Genomic DNA, 22,850 nt, shown 5'->3' on the forward strand with positions numbered 1-22,850 from the left:
CCAGGACTCTCATTGGAGGGTAGAGAGAAATGCAAGTAGAAGGTTATGCAGTGCCAATGGCACTTGAAAGATAGGAGGGCAATGATAATTATAAGAACAATGGAGCTTTCTGGCCTTTGTTATCTGCTTTAGGAGCCTCAAAAAAAGAAAATGACAGATTCTGGCGAACCAACTATCATTTTAAGGTGTGCTGTGAAAGTAAGAGGGTCTATATGTCAGTGTTTAAAAAGCTTCTTATCTCACAGAGCCGTAGAGCAGATAGTGATGAAAACCAGGCCCAGGACTTAATTGTCAGGTTAACAAAATGACAAGGGAGACGATGACCAGCCTTCATAGTCCTACATTAAATCTGGGCCTTTAATAGATGTAGCCGCAGTTCCTTCAGAACTCACTTGCGAACATTTGATGACTAAGCCAGAAAATCTTGGGCCATGGATTCTTCTGAACCTTGCACTAGGCTTTCTGTACTTGGAGAACCTGGAGAGATGTCACTCGGGACAGGTGCCTCAAAAGGGGTACATGTGTTCCTCAAGAAGTCGTCCTGCCTTTTCTGCCTCCAGACCAATAACCAGGGGCAGGACTCAGGATAGTCCAAACAGAGAAATACTTGCCCTGTTCTGGGAGGAAGTAAAGCATATAACCTCAAATTGTAAAATGCATACCAGTAAGAATTGCAAAAAAGTATGGTGGAGTAGAACTTGAGGGTGATGGATGGACGGCAGAGGTGGTATATTCAATAGCATCGGAGTACTCTCCCGTGACGCAGGATTTAAAGTTTTGGTAAGTGACCTTTATGCTGCTCAGGTGGCTTTTTGATGCTTTGAAATGCTTCCAGTCAGGGGAATTCCTTGGAGATCCCTTGGCAGAGTGTTGAACAAGAGTTAGAGGCCTCAGAGAAAGACCATTTTTAAATGGCCTTATGTGAGATCAGGGCACCCATTCCCTGGATCTCCTGGGATGGTCCAAAAGATTCCCTCTACTAATTCAATAGGTTAATAGAAAATGCACTGGTAAGGGGATGCCTCTTTTGGAAACTTGGTGGCTATCCTCCATGGGCTGGAGCCAAGAGTTGCATGTAGTGTATGATATTGGGTTGTTAAGTAACAATAGGGATAATGATTCAAAATTGTAAAGGCAGATATAATTATTGGTAGAGACAAGGCAGAGATAATTACTACTGATGACAGCAAGACCAGAGTGGCAACTGGATGACTTGACCAGAAGGGACTGATGGTGACATCTAATATCCATTCTTAAGAATTACTTAAATAAGTAGTCTAGGGTGTCCCTTGACTGTGTAACCAGGAAAATACTAAGAGCTGAAAAAGTGAAGGTGAACTCAGCTGCTGCAATGGAAATCAGGGTCCTTCAACAAGTTTTGGATCTGAACTAGTTTTCTGACTCAGAGCACTGATTTAAGGAGAGACTGGATCCCCTTAAGCAGGAACCCAAACACATCTACTGCAGTACTATATGATAAATATTCTTCTCATCTTTTCTAGAATGAACCTGTGGCTATTTACCAGATTAACTCAACACTGGAAAAAGACATTTCCAGCTGACATGGTTATTGGGAGACTCAAAACACTCTCCTAGTACCCTATCCAGAGTGGAGGCTAGTGGAGGAGAAGGGGCAAATGGAAACCTCATTTAAGTTGATCTCACATTGATCCATGGACCTGTGAGGCACAGGGTAAGTTGGTAGATATCGATGTAAATGGTCTATATCTTTAAAAAAGTAGAAACTATAATTGTATTAACAAGACACAATTTAACTATATACTGTTCATAAAAGACACAGCTAAAACAGAAGTACTCAGGCTGAAAAGAACACATTCAATATTTGGTGGGTGGTGTTTAATTTCTATTCATCTCAAAATATTGTCTAATTTCCCTTGTAATTTTTCTTTGTTTCATTTATTATTATCTTTCTAAAAAGACTTATTTATTTATTTGAGACAGAGAGAGCAGGGTGGGGAAGAGCAGAGAAGAGAGGGAGAGAGAAAATAACAAGCAGACTCTTCACTGATTCTGGAGCCTGTCGCGGGACTCGATCTCATGATCCTGAGATCATAACCTGAGCGGTGAAATCAAGTGTTGATGCTTAACAAACTGAGTAACGCTGGTGTCCCACTTATTAAGACTATCTTGTTTAATTTCCTCATACTTGCTATGCTTTTGTTACTAATTTCTCACTTCATTCCATTGTGGTCTGAAAAGATAGTTGATATGATTTCCATCTTTAAATTTATTGAGACTTGTTGGTCCATTCTGGGGAATGTTCTGTGGGTGCTTGAGATGGATGACTATTCTGCTATTGTTGGGTGGTATGTCCCCTAGATGTCTGGCACGGTTAGTTTTTTCTGAAATAGAGAAGATGTAAATATGTTTAATACTGAAATTTATTTTTCAGTGAGAATAAATAGTTAAAAAATAAACAGGGGGTGCATAATTGATGACAGAGAGAGCAAGGAAGTAAGAAAGCATGTATAATACAATACAGATAGAAGCATTCACCTTGTGGAAGAAGATGGGAACTTTTTCCTTTGATAATAGAGGGAAGCACATAAGAATGTTTTAAAAAAATGTATCTAAGATTGTTCATTTATAAAGTAGAAAAGTTCAGTGCATGGATAGCTATTTAATTCTTTTTTTAAGACATTGAAAACAAAACATACAATAGAGTTGAAAAGTTTTCTAACATATCTAGCTTTAAACGTATTTGCTGTGCCATTGATTACAAGGGAATACAGATAAATCCTAAATGGAAAGTCATAAATAATAATTTGTTTAGATTTTAAAAGTCTTATGTAGATGGCTCAGCTCTCAGTTTTTTATTTGTTTTTGAGGTAAGGCAGTAAGGAATTTTATTTTAGTGACCAAAAATCTCAATTAGCTCAAGATCTCATGAGTATGTTGTTGTTATTTTAGACACCTAGCCTCATATAATTTCTGGGAAACCCAAATAAGAGTTCCATTTTCGGGACGCCTGGGTGGCTCAGTTGGTTGGACGACTGCCTTCAGCTCAGGTCATGATCCGGAAGTCCCGAGATCGAGTCCCGCATCGGGCTCCCAGCTCCACGGGGAGTCTGCTTCTCTCTCTGACCTTCTTCTCTCTCTGACCTTCTCCTCACTCATGCTCTCTCTCACTGTCTCTCTCTCAAATAAATAAATAAAATCTTAAAAAAAAAAAAAAAAGAGTTCCATTTTCTACGGTTCTTTCCTGGTACTCACTGCTTGCAGCAGCCAGAATGCCCATATGTCCCTTCTAACTGACTTTTCTCAGTTGATACCATTTGTCCCAAGCATAGACATGGGCTACTGCTTTCATTGTCCCAGCAACCAGGCTTTGATATTTAACAAAACATTAAGGAAGACTTGGCAACATATGAATACGTATACATATACAAATGACACTTGTTATTTGAAATGGTTATCTTTAGGAACCCATCCCAAGCCAGTCCAAACCTAACCTGAAATTTCTGCCTCACTCCTTACATTATTTTGTGACACACAGCTAATAGCTCAACCTCCAGAATCTTGAGATATTTTTCTGCTTTGGAAAGCAGGCCCCAGAAAGCAAGGAAACCCTTTCCCTTTCTGCCCATGGCCCATTTCATACTTACTAACCCAGGTTGATTTTCAGGGAAACATCCATATTTGCCCATTCCTTCTCTTACCTTTGTGTGTATATCATTTTTTTTAAAGTAGAGTGCTACTCTTTTCTCCCTGCTTTCAGATCTTTTTAAGACAAGATGTGTACTTTCATAAATCTTTTCTAACCTTGTCCTCCTTTCTGTTAAAATTTCAAGATCACATTGTTTGTGGTCTGTAAGTTGAACAGTTACATATGTGAAAGAGAGGGGAAGGAACCACCAGGGAAGCAGGCTAAATGTGTGAATGAGGTGCTATGAAGTTTCAAACTTAAATCTGACGCCAGTAAAGAAATAGTAGAATGATAAAGTTGGAGGTTAGTAACTCGATATGGATGGCAGTGTTACATAAACAAGACAGAGACATATGTACTGTTTAAAAATTTTTTGTGTTATTTTCTGCTTTGCTTTAAGATACAGGAACATAACAACAAGAGCATTAACAAAGATTTCCTGGCTTAGCTGAGAAAAATTATTCATATGAGTATTATCTAGGAGATACATGATACTGAGTTAACTATTGGGGGAATGAGGATGTAGGGCATATAAAATTCCATAACCAATCTGGAAAGACAGCTTAAATGTATTATTGGGTAATTCCTCATGATGTCAAAGATAATGTCTTCCATGAATGTATTATCTATGTGATCATAAATACCTGATGAGACTTAGCTGGGTATAGCTGACTAGGATATATCCTAGATAGCAGATGTAAGAAGTTTATTAATTTAATGGACAGGGAGCTCTCTTAGCTAAATTTCCTATTTTTTTTTTATTGTTGACTTTGGATTTCAAATTTCTAAATCCCTTACCCCCAATTCTCTCTGTTCAATAGGAGAGATATTTGAAAACATCGAATATAAGCTGGTTTGGAATATGTTACAATTAATTTCATTTATCTAAATTGGTCTTGAGGATATCCTTGAAGATTGAACATCATGAAACATGCAAAGAATCATGAAAAATGTTGGTGGAACTTCATAGTCAAAGAGTAGCTTCCATAGTGTTTCTGAGCTGATAGATTGGGAAATGAGATTTTTAAAAAGATGCTATAAAGAAGTGTATGTTTTTTTACTTTATTTTTGAACAATAACCATCATGAAGAAGTGCTTTTTAATGATCTGAGGAAAAAATTTCACTTCAAAAACAAGCCTTTAGTTAGGTATTTGAAGCCTAAGAAAAAACAAGTAAATAACAATACTTTTACTGAAAAAATAATAATAACAGAGAATAATAGCAAGAGTTGATCTCCATTTTTTTCTAGCTTAAAACACCTCCTTTGGGTTCCATGCCTTCCATGTAGACACTTACTTAACTTCTTCCTTATAGTGATTTCCATCGTAATATCCTAATGTGATATTTTTAATTATTCTGGATTCTCAAAGTTAGCATTTCATAGAAATTAAGTGATGAAATGGGCCTTAAACTTAATATTGTCCAAAGTGCAAAATCATCATTTCCCTTCCTCTTTTTCCTGGCAATGATTCAATTAACTTCAGATGTTCTATTTTTCATTGTGCTTGAATGTGTTCCTCCCAGTTAGAAAGGAATCCAAGTTGGGGTGCCCTGTGATTCAATCCCTTACCAAGTGTTACCATGTGGGTTTTAATTTTTTAATTTGTAATTTTTTTAATTTTAATTTTTAAAGATTTTATTTATTTATTTGAGAGAGACTGAGCATGAGCCAGGGGTTGGGGGGGCAGGATAGAAGCAGAAGGAAAAGCAGACTCCCCACTGAGCAGGGAGCCCCATGTGGGGCTCAATCCCAAGGTTCCAGGATCATCACCTGAGCCACCCAGCCGCCCTACCATGTGGTTTTTTTAAAAAGTATAATTTTATTCAATCTCAGCTCTTGTGTAGGTTAGTCAGTTCAAGAGACATAGTTTATAAAACTTTATTTTATAATAAGCATAATCTTTTTTTGCATAACCACAAGCTCTTCATTTCTGATCCAGAATAAAAGCAGTAACTCCTTTCACTGGGCTCCACACTTTCTTTAGACCTAATTAATACCCATATATCAAGTCTGTGAGCCTTACTCTGGGCTTTCTAGACATCTTATGATTCCTTAACCTACAAGGCAAAAATTCTGTCCAGCTAGGATACTTTGTTACATCTTTAAATGCTGTGTGAGATGTTTTGGCGCTTCTGTTGAAAACTCTATACTAATGACTTAATAATTGTTAAGTGACTTTTTCAATAAAGTTTGAAGTCAGTAATTTAAGGACTCCTACTTTATCTTAGTGGCACTACTAAGGGCTGCTACAGGTCAGAAACCAACTTGCTGTTCCAGTAGTTTTGAATAAAGCAAGGAAGGAAAAATTGATTTTGGAACAATTTTTACTTTATACTTCAATGGACAAAAATCACATTATTTTCCACCTTTGTCATTGACATCCACCACAATATAACTGATCATATTACTTTAAGAATAATCCTAAGGTTAAAGGAATAATTTTTAAAACCCCTATTTCTCAGAGCAAAATTCATCAAGTGAAAATATTCTCAATTTTTCAAATGTCTTAGGATCTTAAGATTATTTTTTATTGTTTTTGATAAATGATCTAGGACCTTGTAGCCATGTCATCCACTCTCACCACCATTAAAAATGCTAAGAAGAGAGCAAAACTTTTAATTGAAATCTTACAATCTGAATGAAAATCTATATTTCACAATTGGGGAAACTTGAACCCAGAGATTAAATGACTTATTCAAACTCACAAAACAAAATACTCTAATTTGGAACTTCCCTGCTAAGATTTTCCAATAGTATTTTTATTATGCATTTTTATTTTACCTTACTGAATTTTATTAAAGTCATATATCTGTTTCCCCCAGAGACTATAAACTCCTTAGGGTCAAGACATCATTGCCTAGTTCAAATGTGGCATTATATAAATTCTTGCTGAGCTGATCTGACCACGCGCCTCTTTTAGAATTAGGTAAAAACACACTCCGTTCATTATGCCATCACATAAGCAATAGTTGGCTTCTTTGCTTGGAGACTATTAATGTACGTTTGTCAGTAAGTATAGTGTAGTATGCGTTATCCAATATCAATGCTTGAGTCTTTTGTCCCTGCAGATTCTAGATGATGCTGTAACACCTCCATTGGTACTATTGATATTGGAGGCCTTATCTTACTCACCTCTCCATTCTGAACACATCTGACAATTAGCTCTTCAGAGTTCTCAGTTGAGCCTGTTTTTAAATTGGATGTGGAAAGTGTAAGTGGAAAATTGGATATGTAAGAGAAAGAGACTGAAGAATTAAAATCAACCTGCTCGTAAGTATAGCTTATCTTTTCCTAAAAGGTGCCTTACGTTGTTGTGGCAGAAGGTAATCATTATACTGTCTTGGTTCTATTGTATGTGGAAAATATTTGCATGAAGTCATTGTCTAGAAGTAACACCTGGGAGTATGCAATTGATTTTGATTTTGGTACGTATCACCCAATTTAAGGTATGCTTCTATGGCACATTACTTTTCCAGTGGGAAGTGACTAGTTAAATGTTGAGCAAGAATCCTCATGGAGAGCAGTAGAAATATCTAATGAATAGAAATATCTAATGATTTGTGCAGAAACGAATGAACATAGCAGGACTGCTATCCTTAGAAAAGCCTGTTTGCAAGGCTGCTCCTTGACTGAGGATATACAGAGGGTTTCCAAAGCCTTAACTCATGAACGTGCTCACTCTGCCTAAATAGTTTGTGCAAACAATATTATTTATGCTGGAAACCTGCTTTCCTTCTGGGATTCTGGAGTTTGGGTACATGCTAGGTGAAAACTGCCTATCTGATCAGTCCCCAGTACAAATCCCCGGCACTGGGTTTCTCATTAGCTTCCCTGATAAGTAACACTTGTCTCATTTTCTCACAACTCCTACCTGGGAACTTAAGTATGTGCTATGACACTCTGGTGAAAGAGGGTTCCCGGGAGCTGTGTCTAGTTTCTTCTGGGCTTTACTCAAAGTACCTTTTCTCTTTGCTGATTTTGCTTTTTGCATCTTTTCACTTTAATAAATCATAGACATAGTTCTGAGTCCTGGGAGTGCTTCTGGAGAGATCAAATTTGGTGGGAGTCTTGAAGACCCCTATGACACTAACTCAAAAATGATACTGGCTAACCGGTACAGAGACTGATTTGCTCTAGGTACTGTTCCAAGAACGTTATGTACATGAAACCATTCGTTACTCACTTCGATTTCACTATGGGGATACTATCACGAACACAACCATTTGGGGAAACCAAGGCATAGAGAAATAGCTCGCCTTCCTCTTGTAAGTTTCAGAGCTGGGATGATATGCCAGAAGGCAATTATGCAGTGAACTGGAGGGAGAGAATTCAATCAGTGAACCGCAAACTAATTTTTGCCTGAATAAGCTCAGTGTTTGACTAATGATGGGCAATTTGAATATAAATTTTACTTATATAAAATTTTATTTACTTATATACATTTAAAGTTCTCTTATGAGAACTCTAGATTTTTACTCTCATCAGTGATCTCCTCAGACCTTTTAATATTTGACTGGTAAATGATTCTCCATCAAATAGCCCATGCACCTGTGTTTTTCTCTTATGTCCAAACAGTTATGCAAATAACAGTTTCTTTTTAGGTTGCTCTCTCAGGGCAGCAGTAAGAAAAAAGAATGTTTGGGAATGTACCTTAAAACCTTTTTGGTTGAAGGGTGCCTGGCTGGCTCAGTCGGTAGAGCATGATGAGGCTCGTAATCTCAGGGTTGTGAGCTTGAGTCGCCCATTGGATTTAAAAATAAAATCTTTAAAAAGAAAAAGAAAAAAAATTTAATTGATGCAGCTCTCCTCCATAACTTTGCCTCCAAACGAATTATTCAAATTCAGAATTTTATTTAATATTTTCTCAGGAATAAAAGCAATATTTTTGTCCAAACGAAATTATTTGCTTCTGTGGGACCCAGTTATCTGGCATCATGAATGATATTCCTTTTTTTTTTTTTTTTGAATGATAGTCTTGGAAATCTCTACCCTTGTGCAAGTAACTCTATGCTAAGATGTACTCCAGGGTTTATACCCATAACATGAAGAAGGTGAGTGCAGTGAGAAGGAAAGTTAAACAAGCTTTATGTAAGTGGTGAGTCAAAGGACAATTTATTCTTAGAGCACTAAGTCCGGATATCCAGAAACCAGATTTTGGTCAAAACTTTCATGGAGAGGGCACATGCATAGAACCTTCCCAAAAATGAGCATAAGGATGTTATCAGAAAGGGAATATTTATAGAGTCTCATATGATCTCCTCTCAAGGTTTTACTCATTATAAAGGGACAGATAAGAACATTTTAGTGGTGAAACCTGGTAGATTCCACCTTAAACGATTAATCATTGTTAGTATCACACGCCTTCTGATATAATGCACTGAGGGAGACAAAAGTTTGTTTTTAAGATAGTCTCACCAAAAATGCATAGCCTGAGTCCGTCCGGTCAGGGGTATACATCAGACAAACCCAAACTGAGGAACATTACAAAATGACTTCATGCTTCAAGAACATGAAGAATTGCCGATAGGTAATTCCAGATCAAGGGAGACTAAGGAGACATAAGAGAATTATATGTAATATACGATCTTGGATTGGATCCTAGGTCTGAGAAGTAAAAAAGCCAAGGCTACATAGGTCATTAGTGGGACAGCTGATGAAACTTGAATGAAGTTGGTATCTTAGAAATCACACTGTATCATTATGAATTTTATGATTTTTGATATTTCTACCATGGTTATAGTCTTTATCTTAGGAAGTATGCAGTGAAATGCTTAGGGGGGTAGAGAGGCACATGTCCGCAACTTACTTCAAAGTGTTGCTAAAACTAACACATGTGCGCGTGCACGTGTGTGTGTACGTGAGAGAGACAATGACAAGGCACGTGTGGTAAATATTCACATTTAGGGAGTATGGATGAAGGATAGCAGTAATGCTTTCTACCACTTTTGCAGCTTTTTTGTAAGTCCGAAATTAGTTCAAAAATTAAAAATAAAAGTTTTTTAATGAGGTCAGAGTCAGAGAGGGCTTTAGAGTTAAAATAAAACCCCGGGGCAGATTTCACTCACATGGAAGAGGTTATGATTAAACATTTGGTCAGTGAGCCAGGCCACACAGCTTGGCTGGGTGCCTCTTCTGTTCAGCCATTCTCCCGTGGTGTTAGACTTCCACATGAGTGAACGGAACAGCAGAGATCCTGCCATGGGATGCTCACATTCCAGTGGGAAAAGACCAACAACAACACAAACAAAAGTTCTGAGTGCATTAGAACGTGATAATAACTAAGGAAAATGAAAAACAGATTGGAAGAAATGTGACAAGTGTGCCAGGAGGACACTGTGGTTAATGACCTGGTGGCTACACGTCTGGGGAACCCTTTGGCCTCCTCCTTGAGAAACTCTCCACATCCAAGGGAGAGCTTCATTCAGTTCAGACCCCCAGGGTGACAGGACCTTTGCCACACGATAACTACTGCTGCTCTACTACTCTGACAGTAGGATGACTCACCTTGGTATGACGGAAGGATTGTTTCTTCCAGAAGTACCAGTTTTTATATGGAAAACACGACCCAAAGCAAGAAACACAGCACTATTTCTCTGATGCTCACAAGTATTGAGATTCGGTTCAAGTTAATAGATTAGTAAGATTTTCAGTTAGTTTATTTTCCAAAAGCTTCTGAGAGAACGAGCCCAGTGTTTTAGACTTCCAGAAACCTAGCTGACCCCTTCCTAGCCCTGTGATGCTACAGCCCACAGTTGGGACCACGTGACCGTCCCACCAGTTCAGGTTCACCTGCAAGCCTGGGGACCACTCCTCTTTGCAGGAAGGAAGCCCCAGGTTAGTTGTTCCGGTGACTCAACGTCAGTTCAAACTCATTGTACCCAGTTTAAATGACTGACTCTTTGCCTTTTTCTTAGACCTTGTACCGGAAGTCTTCCCACTCAGTCTTACTCAAGAGCCTTGAGGGTATATGAGAGACAGATTGGTCTGCTCCTGTTCCTTGATGACTTAACAGCCATAGGAATACTATTTATTGTTTAGTGTGTGCCAGATACTGCATTAAAGTCCTCTGTTCTTTGATATGGGAGTCTTGTTTGGTACACAAAGAAGGAAGACCTGGAGAGTGTGAGTTGGCCAAGATTGCCATAAGGTTGGGTTTAACCCAGCGGTCCACCCCAGAACTAGAGCATGTTCCTAACGCTGACTTCAGCATGCCTCGATTTCCGTATTCCAGTTTTTCTAGTTTGTCTTTTTCCCTGCTCTGTCGATTTCCTGCATCACTCACTTTTTGCTAGATTTATACAGATGTCCACATGCGGTTGCTCTTCTTTCTCTTGGGTTATCTTGCTTTGTTCAAAGCAGGGTTCCCCCAACCTGACGGGTCTGTTCCCCAGCACTCTATCCATTCCCAACTTCTTTTTGAGGCTCTCCATAGAACTTCCTAAAACAAAGCATGAGGAATCACAAACCTGGAACCAGTTTCTTCTCTCTCCAAACTTACATGAACTAGGCAAGTCAGTCATTCTTTCTATGTAAAATATGATGCTAGCTTGCCAAGGGAGAGTAAAACTCATAAAAGTAAAGTAAGATGGTGTACATGAAAGTAACCACCATGTTTCCAAGGCCATCGAATTTTTCTCTCTGTTTATATTTCAGTGTGTTTGTATCTGTGTGTGTGTGTGTGTGTGTGTTTAACCTCCTCTTGATGCTTAGACATTGCATTTGTATATTTACACTAGATGCGTCTGTAATGGGACTGTTAGATTACATATTACTATGTGCATGTTACAGGAACATCTTTTGCTCCAACTCATAATGATTTTGTGGGAAATTTTAAGAATTTAAGAATGCTTGGCTACCAAAGTGGTTCCCGGCCAGCTTTCTCTACTAGCACATCAGCAAGATGCCAACATACTTCATCGGGAGAAGTGACTCATCACCCAGAAATTACTCTCAACACCAGAAAGGCAGGCAACTCCAAGAGGGCATTTTACCATTTCTGTTGAGGAGGGATATAAATAATTTGAAACGTGCCTGTCTCTGGACTTTCCTGGTGTGCTCCTCAGAGAAAGGGCAGATATTTCTTCTGCTGAAAGAATTAATCAAAATACGGGTGAGAGGGGTATAATTTGAAAAGTCTCTGAGTTACTTTGATACTACCTCCCCACCCATACATATGCTTTCTAGGAGCGAAGTTCACTCTGCAGGTTAAAAAATCATTACACTGATCCTTTGCACAAATACACACACACACACACACACACACATATGTATACACATACATAGATAGATATACACACCATATATATATGTATATATCTACACACACACACACACACACACACACACACACACACTACGCACAGCAGTTGAAAATTTTTCATTCCTATCATCTGTATGATAAATGAGTATCCAAATTATGTCAGCCGAATGTTTAAATGACTACATGAGTTATATGTGGTTTCATTTTAAATTCATGTCTTTGATATCTTGGCACTCTAGTAATATATTCTCTTTCCTAAAACCATTTTACAATCAACTTATTCTAATTAATTTTCAGAGAGGATTTCATGATTGTATTTTATTTATTTTTAAAATTATTATTTTTTAATTTTTTTACTTTTCTATCTAGAGAGTAACTGATAAGATTCTACGAAAATATCAAAAACAGTGTGTGGCCTGGTCACACGGTAGTATAACTTATTTATCTACTAGTTTCAATGCCATATAAATATGCATTTGATAGCTTCTTTGCTTCAAGTGGATTACATATATAACATATGCATACGATATTCTAGCGTGGGTGAAAATACATGACACTGTAGCAGGGGCGAAGCAAACATCAAATCAATTTGATCTCTTTTCTCCCTTCCATAAATGGGACTGGAGGAGAGTAATCAAGAATGCTGTAAATGTGGTTCTGTTCTAATGATTCCAGAAAAGAACGGGGCAATGTAAAATATGTGTAGGGGTCTTCAGACTGCTGGAAGGAGGAAATGGGATGACTAAAGACTGTAGAAAACGGAGGAGAAATTCAAGATAAGGTACTTGTGGACGAACAGCCGACCTCAGGCCCCACGGATAATTCAGAATGCTCACCACCTTTCACTTTTAACTGAGACCCAGAAGACATGAGAAAAACTCAGACTTACTGGGCATCTCCTACATGCCAAGCACTGTTGGATACTTTTCTTTCCTTATCTCATTTAACCCCCGTAAGAATCTTAGGAAGTGGGCGTGATCAGCCTCATTCATGGGAGAGAAAAGTGAGGTCCCGGAGGTTGGGTGACTTGCTAATTCAAGCACGCTCGTCCACAAAGGCGCAGGGTTGGAGTTCCGGTGTGTGCGTCTGCTTAACAATTCGAAGTTCTTGCTCAGCTGGTCCTGCCAAGACACCTCACTGAGGCTCACTCCTCAACAGGGGTGGCGAGGAAGAGCACAGTCAATTTAGCCTGAGCAGAAGATTATAGACACACCAAGGGTACACACAATCCCAACGGAAGAGCTTGAACTCCAGATGTGTCAGTTTATTTCCAAGTTCATTATATAATCTCCAGGCAAATATCTGCATAAGCACAGAAGTTCTCTCCAACTCTAACCTTGAAATCCATGCTTATACTTCTCTTTTGACCCTGGGTGACCCTTGCATGAGGCAGCAGCCTTTAGGCTGGGGTCAGTCACCAAGATCCTGGCTCCGCACCCCTTCTGTTTTGCCTAAGAGGCCTCCTTGTGACCGTTTCTGACCCTCCACGCTGGAAGTACTGGCATCTGGCCAGCTGTGCATCATGGTGTCTTACCACAACACTTTATTCAAGCAAAGACCTTTCCCTCTTCTCTGTTGTACCATGTTGACTTCTGCGGGCAGTTCCAACATTTTCTTTTCACGGTTAAATCCACGCGGTGTTACCTGCAAGCTTCCCAATGTGCCATCTATTTCTAAAGACTGCTCGATCCTTTTTTGAAATCCGTAATATTGCTGAACACTTCCTGAACATGATGAGCACCAGTTTTATACTTACCTACTTGAACACAAAAGTTATGAGAAAATGGGAAGTGATGAGGAAATTACTTAAATAATTGATAACGATGCCATGGTGTGTATTATGATGTACAGAAACTGAAACATACACACATCAGTATATCCATTTCTTAATGGTGTTGTAACAAATTACCACGAATTCACTGGTTTAAAACAACACAAATGTATTCTCTTACTGATTCTGGAGGTCAGAAGTCTAAATATTTTTTTGACAGGGAGGTATTTCTTCGGGAAACCTGAGGCTAGAATCCATGCCCCTCTGGATTTTTTCAGGTTCTAGAGCCTGCACACACCCCTTGGCCCAGTGCGTTCTTTGCTTCTCTCTGACCTCCTCTTCTCTGTCTCTGACCCTGACCTTCCAGTCTCTGACCCTGACCTCCCATTTCTCTCAGATAGGTAACATTATGATTACATAGGGTCCCTGCAGATAATCCAGGAGTTTCCACATCTCAAGATCCTTGTCTTGACTACATTTGCCAAGTCCTTTTGCTATATATCATACTATATTCGGAGAGTTAGAATGGATATTTTGGAGGAGGAATTATTCCCCACAAAACAACCAGGGGGAAGAAAACTAGAGCATTAAACTGGTATAAAGATGAATAAATAAAGAAGCTAAAAGTGACACCCAACAGTGATACCTCTATAGCCCAGTAGCAGAAAAGCATTTCTGGTGAAACTGGAACTGCAAAGTATAAGGGGTTCAGACCGTGTTTGCTCAAGTTCATTGGACAGATTAATTCAAATATTCCCATCATAAGCTTCTGAATCTGATGACAGAAACTGAACTTGAAGTGTCTGATTTGTAGCTCATGTACCATTATTATAAGCTAAAATAATATGTATGTACATACATCATACTCACCTGTACACACATATGCACACATAAGAATGCATATATACATAAAACCTTGTAGTTAATGGATATGTGGAACACGAGTTAGGAATGTTAAAATAGAAATGAAACTTCAAAGACTTTCTGAATAATCTCCACCTAAAAAAAATCATCAACTCTATATTCTTTTGATACAAACACTATTTATATTGCTTCTGAAAACAAAGGAGCACAGCCTTACACATGTTCTAGCATGTTCTGTCTACCTGCAGTCTCAAGTGTTCACTGCTCCTGATTTGCCAGCAGGGGGTCTGGTGGGTGCACATGTAAGCCAGTGGACAATGCAATGTCATCAAGAACACTGGGCATTTACACTCTTTCACTGGCCTGGTATTCATTATTCAAGTCGATGAACCTGTATGCATGAGAACCTTCCGTCCATTTCTAAGGGTTGTGATCAATAAGCCGGATGGTGGGGGGTGGAGGTGAGGAGGCAAAATAAATGTGCCCTTTTTTTTTTAGAATGTGGCATATAAATACCTGAAACCAGAATTTCATAACAAAAGGGCAAGCTAACCTTACTAAATGCTGATTACACAGTGTATAATAGAAAAGGAAATAAAAGCGTTTTTATAAAATGTATCAAATCCTAAGAGTGCTGTTAAACTCATTAAAGAAAAAATGAAGTTAGAGAAACTGGTCTTATTTTTTTTCACTCCCAGTAGAGTTCATTTCTACTTCAACAACTAAGCCAAGGTCACATTTAACTCACTTCAATTTCACCCAGTGCACAAGCTAATGTCAATAGTACAGCTGCCATGCAGAGCTAAAGACTGATGGTTAGACAAAGCCATTTACACAAGGCTGGGTCTTTCATCTTCTCTCAGCCAGTGACATAAGAAAGCACTGAGGTTATTCTCAACTAGAGACGAAAACTGGCGTATTAGAAAGAATGTTATTCTCCTTAGCTGTCACACAAAGGATCTGAAGAAATGTAGAAATGTTTTTTTTCCTCCCCCCACTCTGGTCATCTGGGGAGATCACAAAGTGACTCTAATAGCCTTCACTCTGAAATTTTCACATGGTTTAAGTGATTGCCAAGTCTGATATTTTCCATTTACACTTCATTGCCATCAGAAAAAGAAAAAAAAATCAATATACCTACCTACTCAAGTGTGTCACAGGATGAGCTTATAAAAGAAGACATCAGTCTTTTTAGGGCATGAAAAATATACTTATTCAAATATATCTTATTTAAAATGACATAAATTGCAGTGGTTAGTCAAGATTCGATTTCCTCTAAAATATAAGATTTAAAATATTCCTTGACTTGCCAGGAATCGGAATCCTTCAAATTGTTGATATATACAGATGTACTTGTTTTCTGATGTAAGTCATTCTGACTGTATTTTATTTTAGTGCATTAGTGACTACATTTATTAATTTCATAGGAACTAAAGCATCACATTTTATGAGACTGCACAAGGTAGTACTTTTTTTTTTCTTCTCAGGAAATAATTTTATTTTCAACCGTACTTTTCCATTGTATGGCTTCTTGCACTTTTAGCTTTCTGTCGTGGAAAAAAATGAGGATGTTTCTTTATATTATTCTAATAATATTTTACATTAAGAGTCTATTCTTTCTTAACTTGTTTTAACTATTAAACTTCTTTATGCAGAAAAGGTGTAATGAGTTCGGTGTAACATTTCAAATGCTTTTGTTCAAATCAGAGGTAATTTTAACTGTCAAAGGAACATCCATGTCAGATTGGTCTTTCAATTAAAAGAAGTCTCGTGTCAAGTTTGAGTGTGATGATTGTGTGTTATATACATGCTCTGGGTTGCGGATATTTAGCATTACTCCATTTCCATGTTGTTGCTGCTGCTGCTGTTTTCTTAAACATGGTGTCGAAGGAAGAGTGTTGGTGGCTTGCTCCAGATTTCCTGAGTGCCTTGCTTGACGATCTCACTGTATGGGCGCAGCACCATTGTTTCAGGAAACCAAGAAGACCTGTACATACCATGCTTTCCAGTTTAGACATCGTATTCAAATGCCGCCTGTCAAGGAATGCTGAAACCGTCACGGCATCTCCACCGTCCCACTACCACAGGGGCCAACCCACAGAGCTGCAGGCTTTCGTGTCTGTTTATCTCTGCTCCTCGGCACCCCCGGCCCCAAGATGGAGAGGGCAAATCAACCCCCTTAAGAGAAGAAAGAAGAAGAAAGAAGCAGCAAAATTTCATGTCTGGGGTCACTCTCGGACTCAGTTCCCTACGTGGCAATACAACACACTAACAATTTGAGTTACTGGGCCGTCCCCCACAGTTACAAGTATTTCAAGGTCAATTTATCAATTTAACAGCTTCATCTTCTTAATCACTAAACTTCTGTCTCTTTGAGCTTGTGCTGAAAGACTGTGGCTGCTAATTAAAATGGAGCTTTACTAGCAAGTACACAAATTAGATCCTGTCAGTAAGTTTATTCTAACTATTGGTCATTTCTAAATGCCTTTTTAATCCCCTAATTTTTACATTAAAATTCAAAAGCCTAACAATCTTAATCACCCCTACATCAAATTCATCATTAAGAACAGGAAGCCAGATGGTATAATTTTGATTTACCGGACTTCAGCGTGAATTAATGTACTGAGTGCCGATAATGAATACATCAAACCTGGTATTGCAGAAACCTATGAATCTGGCATGTGAAATTAATAACACACTCTGCACAATGAAAGCATGTAAGCTCATATAAAACTGAGGAGTAATGGGCCCTTTTATTTTAAATGGTCTTTATTAGTCTTCTGTTTTGACTCTTAAGGAAAAGACGAGCATTTTGTTTAGGAGTGTACTTGCCCGTTGCACAACTATTTTTCCCCAATGGAACACAACAGGAGCAGAATTAGGATGATTAATAACAAAGCTCGTCTAGAGAAATTTGCTCGAAGGGTTCTCTCAGAATAGCTGCTAGTTCTGCATTTATTTTGGGAATTGTACCTATTAGAGAGGGTCGGGAGATTTCTGTGAAACATCATGGCCCATAAAATAGGACGTTACTGTTTTCTTACAGTGGGATCGACTTTTGGTAATACGGATACATGCCTGAGAACCACTCTTGTCTGTTAAACTTTTTCCTTGGAAACAGACATATACTCCTCTATCCCCCATTGTTTCACTATGGCTAAAGGGGGGCTGTTTCACAACCAGGAATTAGATAGAATCCAGATCCGGTCATGCAAGTCACGTGTGCGAAAGGATGCTCCTAATGGGCCATTGCAGAAGGCTGCTCACCACATAGAAATTATCGACCTCTGAAGTAAGTTGAAGCTGCTGTTTTGTGATAATGTTTATTAATGTCTTGGCTAATGCCTTCACAGGTTTTCATTAGATATATTTTTAGTTTTGTTAGCTTGCAGAGAATTCCCATTTTTGTTCGGGATTAACAGGATTAGAAGTGCAATATATTCATATACTAAGCAAACAACCGGTAGAGTAAATGGAGACAGAAAATACAACGTTTGGGGGCAACTTAGAGTTTGCCTAAGATAAAGTGGCCTCACCTCATAGAGCAAAAAATATGCATTATTTCCGTCTGGGTTTTTTAAAACACAGAATTTATTAAATCACCTTGTGACTGTGGTGTGAGAACGCTCGGGTGTTTTTCTTTCCTCTGAGGCACAGGATTACAAATCGGCTGTCCAGCACGAGCCTGGAAATGGCCCCGTGTAATATACTTTGCAAATGAAGTCTTTCAAATGTCCAAAGTGCTTCTGCTTCGGATTCCTAATCCGTATCAGCAGACAATGTAGAGATCCAGAAATACGGAGGCGAACGATCTTTGCTTTTGACTCAACACTATCGATAATGGTATTTGAAGAAGGTGAAAATGCCTATTTTACTTTTAGAGTGGTGATAGGTGACCAAACGCTGCAGGTTAACAACCTGAGCGGCTTTCCAGTTGCACGGACTGTCGTTTTTCACTGCTCGGCAGGTGTGCCAAATATTTCAGCAGCCTGCCTCTGGAATGAAGGCAGTGCCACAAATAGGATAATGTTCAAAAAAATGGCACAAACCTTCCACTAAGTGCTATTTTCCAGATAACATTGCTCATTGGCTCAATCTATACTCACACTCGGAAGACAGTATAGAGGATAATTTGTATCTCTTAGAGATTCAGTGGTACGATTTATTGCAGAATAGGGAAGGGATGTATTAGTTCTTTATCTTAAGGGTAGGGAAAATAAAAGCACTTTTTGGGCTCCTGATATTTATTTTTGTGACTTAGCCTTCAGAAATTGTGCGTTTTAATAAAGATTAGGCTTTTAAGAAGTACCCCCTTTAAACCTTACATCACTTTGAATGGAATAAGTCGGTTATTTCTGGCTGAAAATTTTTCTTACTCCTAAATCTCTTTAACTGAAGCTCATTTGACAAACCTATTATAAAATGAATAAATGCAGTACTGTGTGATTTGTCCACTGTCAACATGTTAACACACTTTATTTGAAGGTAGATTGATGGAGGGTGGCTGAAAGAGTTTACCCTCCTGAGTTAAAGAATAGAAAACCCTTTTTTCTTAGTTTTTTTTTTCTTTTTTTTTCTTAGAAGTTCACAAGAGTAGATATACAATTATCCTCGACTTGCTGATGCAAAGGAACAGAGCATTTAGTTTCTTGTCACTGTCTCTGAAATTCCTAAAGGTACAATTAGCATTTCATTTGACATAATGTTGAAAGGTTCATAGATTGATCTTCCCTAAAATGCAGCAAGAATTTTTTGAAATGCAAATTTTGACATTTATTAACTTTTATTCCAGATCTGTTTATAGACTGTAAAACTGTGCATACATTTAACTCGAAGAAGCTAAAAGGACAATGTTTAGGTGGATACTCTGTGTTATAATAAAAGTCTATTTTATTGTTTCAACAATGAAATTTTTATTATCAGAGATTTATGATATCAGCACAGCAGTTTTTACTGCATGATTCACAGTGTTTTTATAGATGTATATTCAACAAAACAAGGAGAGAAATTGTACCGCAGTGCTCCCTCTCAGGAGTGTATTTCCCCATTGAAATAATGTCAGCGGTTTTCCACCTTCAAAGCCCTATGTTTTCAAATCAATTAACAATTCTAATTGTGCAGGAACAGTTGTTCACTTAGCTTGGCAAATGGGACAGGAAACATTATTTCCTTTCTTTGCCTAAAATGAAGACTTTAATCTTCTGAACCATATTTAACATATAAAAAACACACCACTGAAAAGTTAGACAGTTTGAAACTCCCTCACTTTGCCTGTCCCAGGCTTCCTTTCCGTATGGCCTACATTCCTTCCCCCGGGGCTTCCCGAAGCTTCGCTGGAAACCTGGAGCGGTAACGCTTCTACTTCTCGGTGCGGACCAACCTTCTGCAGATTCATTTAGACCCTGCTTTAATCGGATATTTATCTAGCCGGGCAGTGGGAAGAGTTATTACTTTTCGGAGGTAGCAGACCAAGCATTGGCGGTGACCTCGGTCGTGACACTCGCATGCAGATCTGTATCTCCAGGTTGCAAAGAGCTGACGCACCAGCGTGGAGGAGCCCGGTCCGCGGTGCCCCTTCCAGTCCTAATGTCATTTCCACTTAAAAAAATTTTTTTTATTGGGATTAAAGTGCAGCTTGTAAGATATTGAACAAAGCGGTTCATAAAACAAGAAACGTGTGCGATCTCATAAGACGTTATTAAATATGTACAGTTTAACCTTTTCTTTTTTACAAATGTATATTTGAGTTATAGCTCATAACGCCTGTCCATATTTATAAAACACATAAATGCTATGATTAGAGAGGGAGATCTTTAGTACTTCGGTGTCAACTGGAGAATATGCTTTATTCTGTTTTCAATAGCTTCTGAGATCATTCGAATATATACTTTCAGAGAAAGCTTATATTCTAGAATGATTACAAGATCTCCAGCAAAAAGAAGACTTTTTTGGATTCACTTTCCCCACAGATCTTTAATTTAGGGCACTCTCTTGGGTGAGTCTCTGTGTGATTGACCTCTGGCTTATTAGTCCATTTGAATCTTACACTTTCCTAAATATATACCTGCTATTTTTGTCTAGGGAGGATCCTAGAATCTCTTAATCATGTCTCCTTAAGCATAATGCCAATGCAAGTAAACATGTAGGTTATTCAGTTCCCTCAAATAAAAATTAAAGTATACTCTCGGTAGTCTCATAAAGATCAAACGTACAAGAAATTTGTGCATAAACCAGGCCACCTGTGTGTAGACTTTGTTCTCTCAATGGAACTGCTACAGCTGATTGAAAAGTAGGGATACGTTCCCTGGCTGATGAGATGTAACACAGAAGTGCAAAAAGCACATTGTGGCCAGCTGGCTTTCAAATACTCCTGAATGTAGTTCAAGATCCTTTGTAAGGTCCTTGGGCCAATGGATAGTAGAGAATTCCAGGGCAGCATAATGGATAATGGAGGACATCTCCATGTATATTTTCTCTGCAGGAGCAGAAATAGATAACAGGAAGAGGAAGAGAAATTTTGTTCATGTGTCTTTTCTCATTGTAATGTAAGTGAAAGCAACTTGTTATTTTAAATGTCGTTTATGTTTTTCTTTTTTTAATGTATTTATTTGACAGAGAGAGATCACAAGTAGGCAGAGAGGTAGGCAGAGAGAGAGGGGGAAGTAGGCTCCCCACCAAGCAGAGAGCCCCATGTGGGGTTCGATCCCAGGACCCTGGAATCATGACCTGAGCTGAAGGCAGAGGCTTAACCCACTGAGACACCCAGGCGCCCCAATATTGTTTATGTTTTGAGAGGAAATATTTTATTATGCACTCATATACTGACTTATGTGATATGGCCATGTCTCCCAAACCTTCAAAAATCTTACTCAAATGCCCACTGGTCCTTAAAGATTCCCCTTACCTCTGTCAAGTGAGGAATGAATGATCTCTCCTACTTTCTGTATTCATAGAACACTTTTTTAAAAAGTCACCCTGAATGGGGCACCTGAATGGCTCAGTTGTTAAGCATCTGCCTTTGGCTTAGGTCATGATCCCAGGGTCCTGGGATGGAGCCCCCCATTGGGTTCCCTGCTCAACAGGGAGCCTGCTTCTCCCTCTCCCACTCCCCTGCTTGTGTTCCTTCTATTGCTGTCTCTCTCTCTCTCTGTCAAATAAATAAATAAGATCTTTAAAAAACAAAAAACAAAAAAAGTCATTCTACTTGTACTTATCACTTCTGTTTGTGTATTGTATGCTGAATGACACCATGGACACTGAGAGGAGGGAGACTCTGTTTTCTACAACGCTCTGCCCTCCATCAGGCCAGGTATTGTGGACTGAACATGATGCACAATAAGATGCTAAATGACTGAGTGCAGAAGCAGAACAGCAAGGGAGAATGCATAGCATGTTTTCTCAACCTCAGCACTATTGACATTTGGGACCTTATCATTCTTTGTTGTCTAGGCTGTCCTGTACATTATAGGATGCTTAGTGGCCTCTCTGGCTTGTACCCACTAGATGCCACAAGGACTGCTTCCCCAAGCTCTGACAACCAAAGAAGTCTACAGACATTAGCAAATGTCCCCTGAGGAGCAGTATTATTGCTCCTTCTCCCCCTCACTCCATGTTGAGAACCAGTGATACAGATGGTGACATCCACAAGGCCAAAGGAAAAGCTACTACGGTATTTTGGAAGGAAGCCATAAATTAACGTCACATACAATCTATACAATATTTAGCGCTACCAAATCACCTCATTGATTATCCTCACAAATCCTCACAGCTGTATTTTTCCCTCCCCCACATCATCTTCGTAGGTTCTCATAAATTATTATTATTATTCATCTTATTAATTTGTATGGGTTCATGCTAAAGTATGTCCTCTTTACATTCAGGCACTGTGAGCTGTATGCCCACATCTACTTCTCCACATGTGATTCCGAGAATAGTCTCTTAACAGTAAAATCAGTTTGACTTGGGGAGATCCTCTACCGTCAACATTGTACCAAGGCACATACTTCAAGGGGGAGTTGAAGTTTAGCTATATAGCTGCTGCAGAGTTTCATTCCGTTACCTACATTTTCTCAATTTAGACCTGAGTGTGTCCATAGTTGAGGGTATTTTTGGTACTTAGAAGGATGTTAAAGAGAGAAGAAATGGAGTAATAAACGTAGAGATTTCAACAAAGAAATTGTATTGGGGTGGGGGGTGCCTAGAACAGAGAAAATCAGGAGGAAGGGAGAACTGGAGAAAGTCTCATCGATAAAAATTAGTCATGCTTTGTGTGTCCTCCGGATTTTT

At 38.7% G+C, this 22,850-nt stretch overlaps 1 long non-coding RNA gene across 1 annotated transcript; it reads left to right on the top strand.

The window, feature by feature from the left end:
* The first annotated feature begins 222 nt into the window (after positions 1-222).
* Positions 223-11,744, top strand: LOC116574470. The gene is made up of 3 exons (XR_004279332.1): positions 223-780; positions 1,503-1,693; positions 6,738-11,744. It is a non-coding gene; the product is annotated as an uncharacterized LOC116574470 (long non-coding RNA).
* The last annotated feature ends 11,106 nt before the right edge of the window (positions 11,745-22,850 follow it).

This window comes from Mustela erminea, chromosome 15, assembly GCF_009829155.1.
Source record: "Mustela erminea isolate mMusErm1 chromosome 15, mMusErm1.Pri, whole genome shotgun sequence".
Lineage (NCBI taxonomy): Eukaryota > Metazoa > Chordata > Mammalia > Carnivora > Mustelidae > Mustela > Mustela erminea.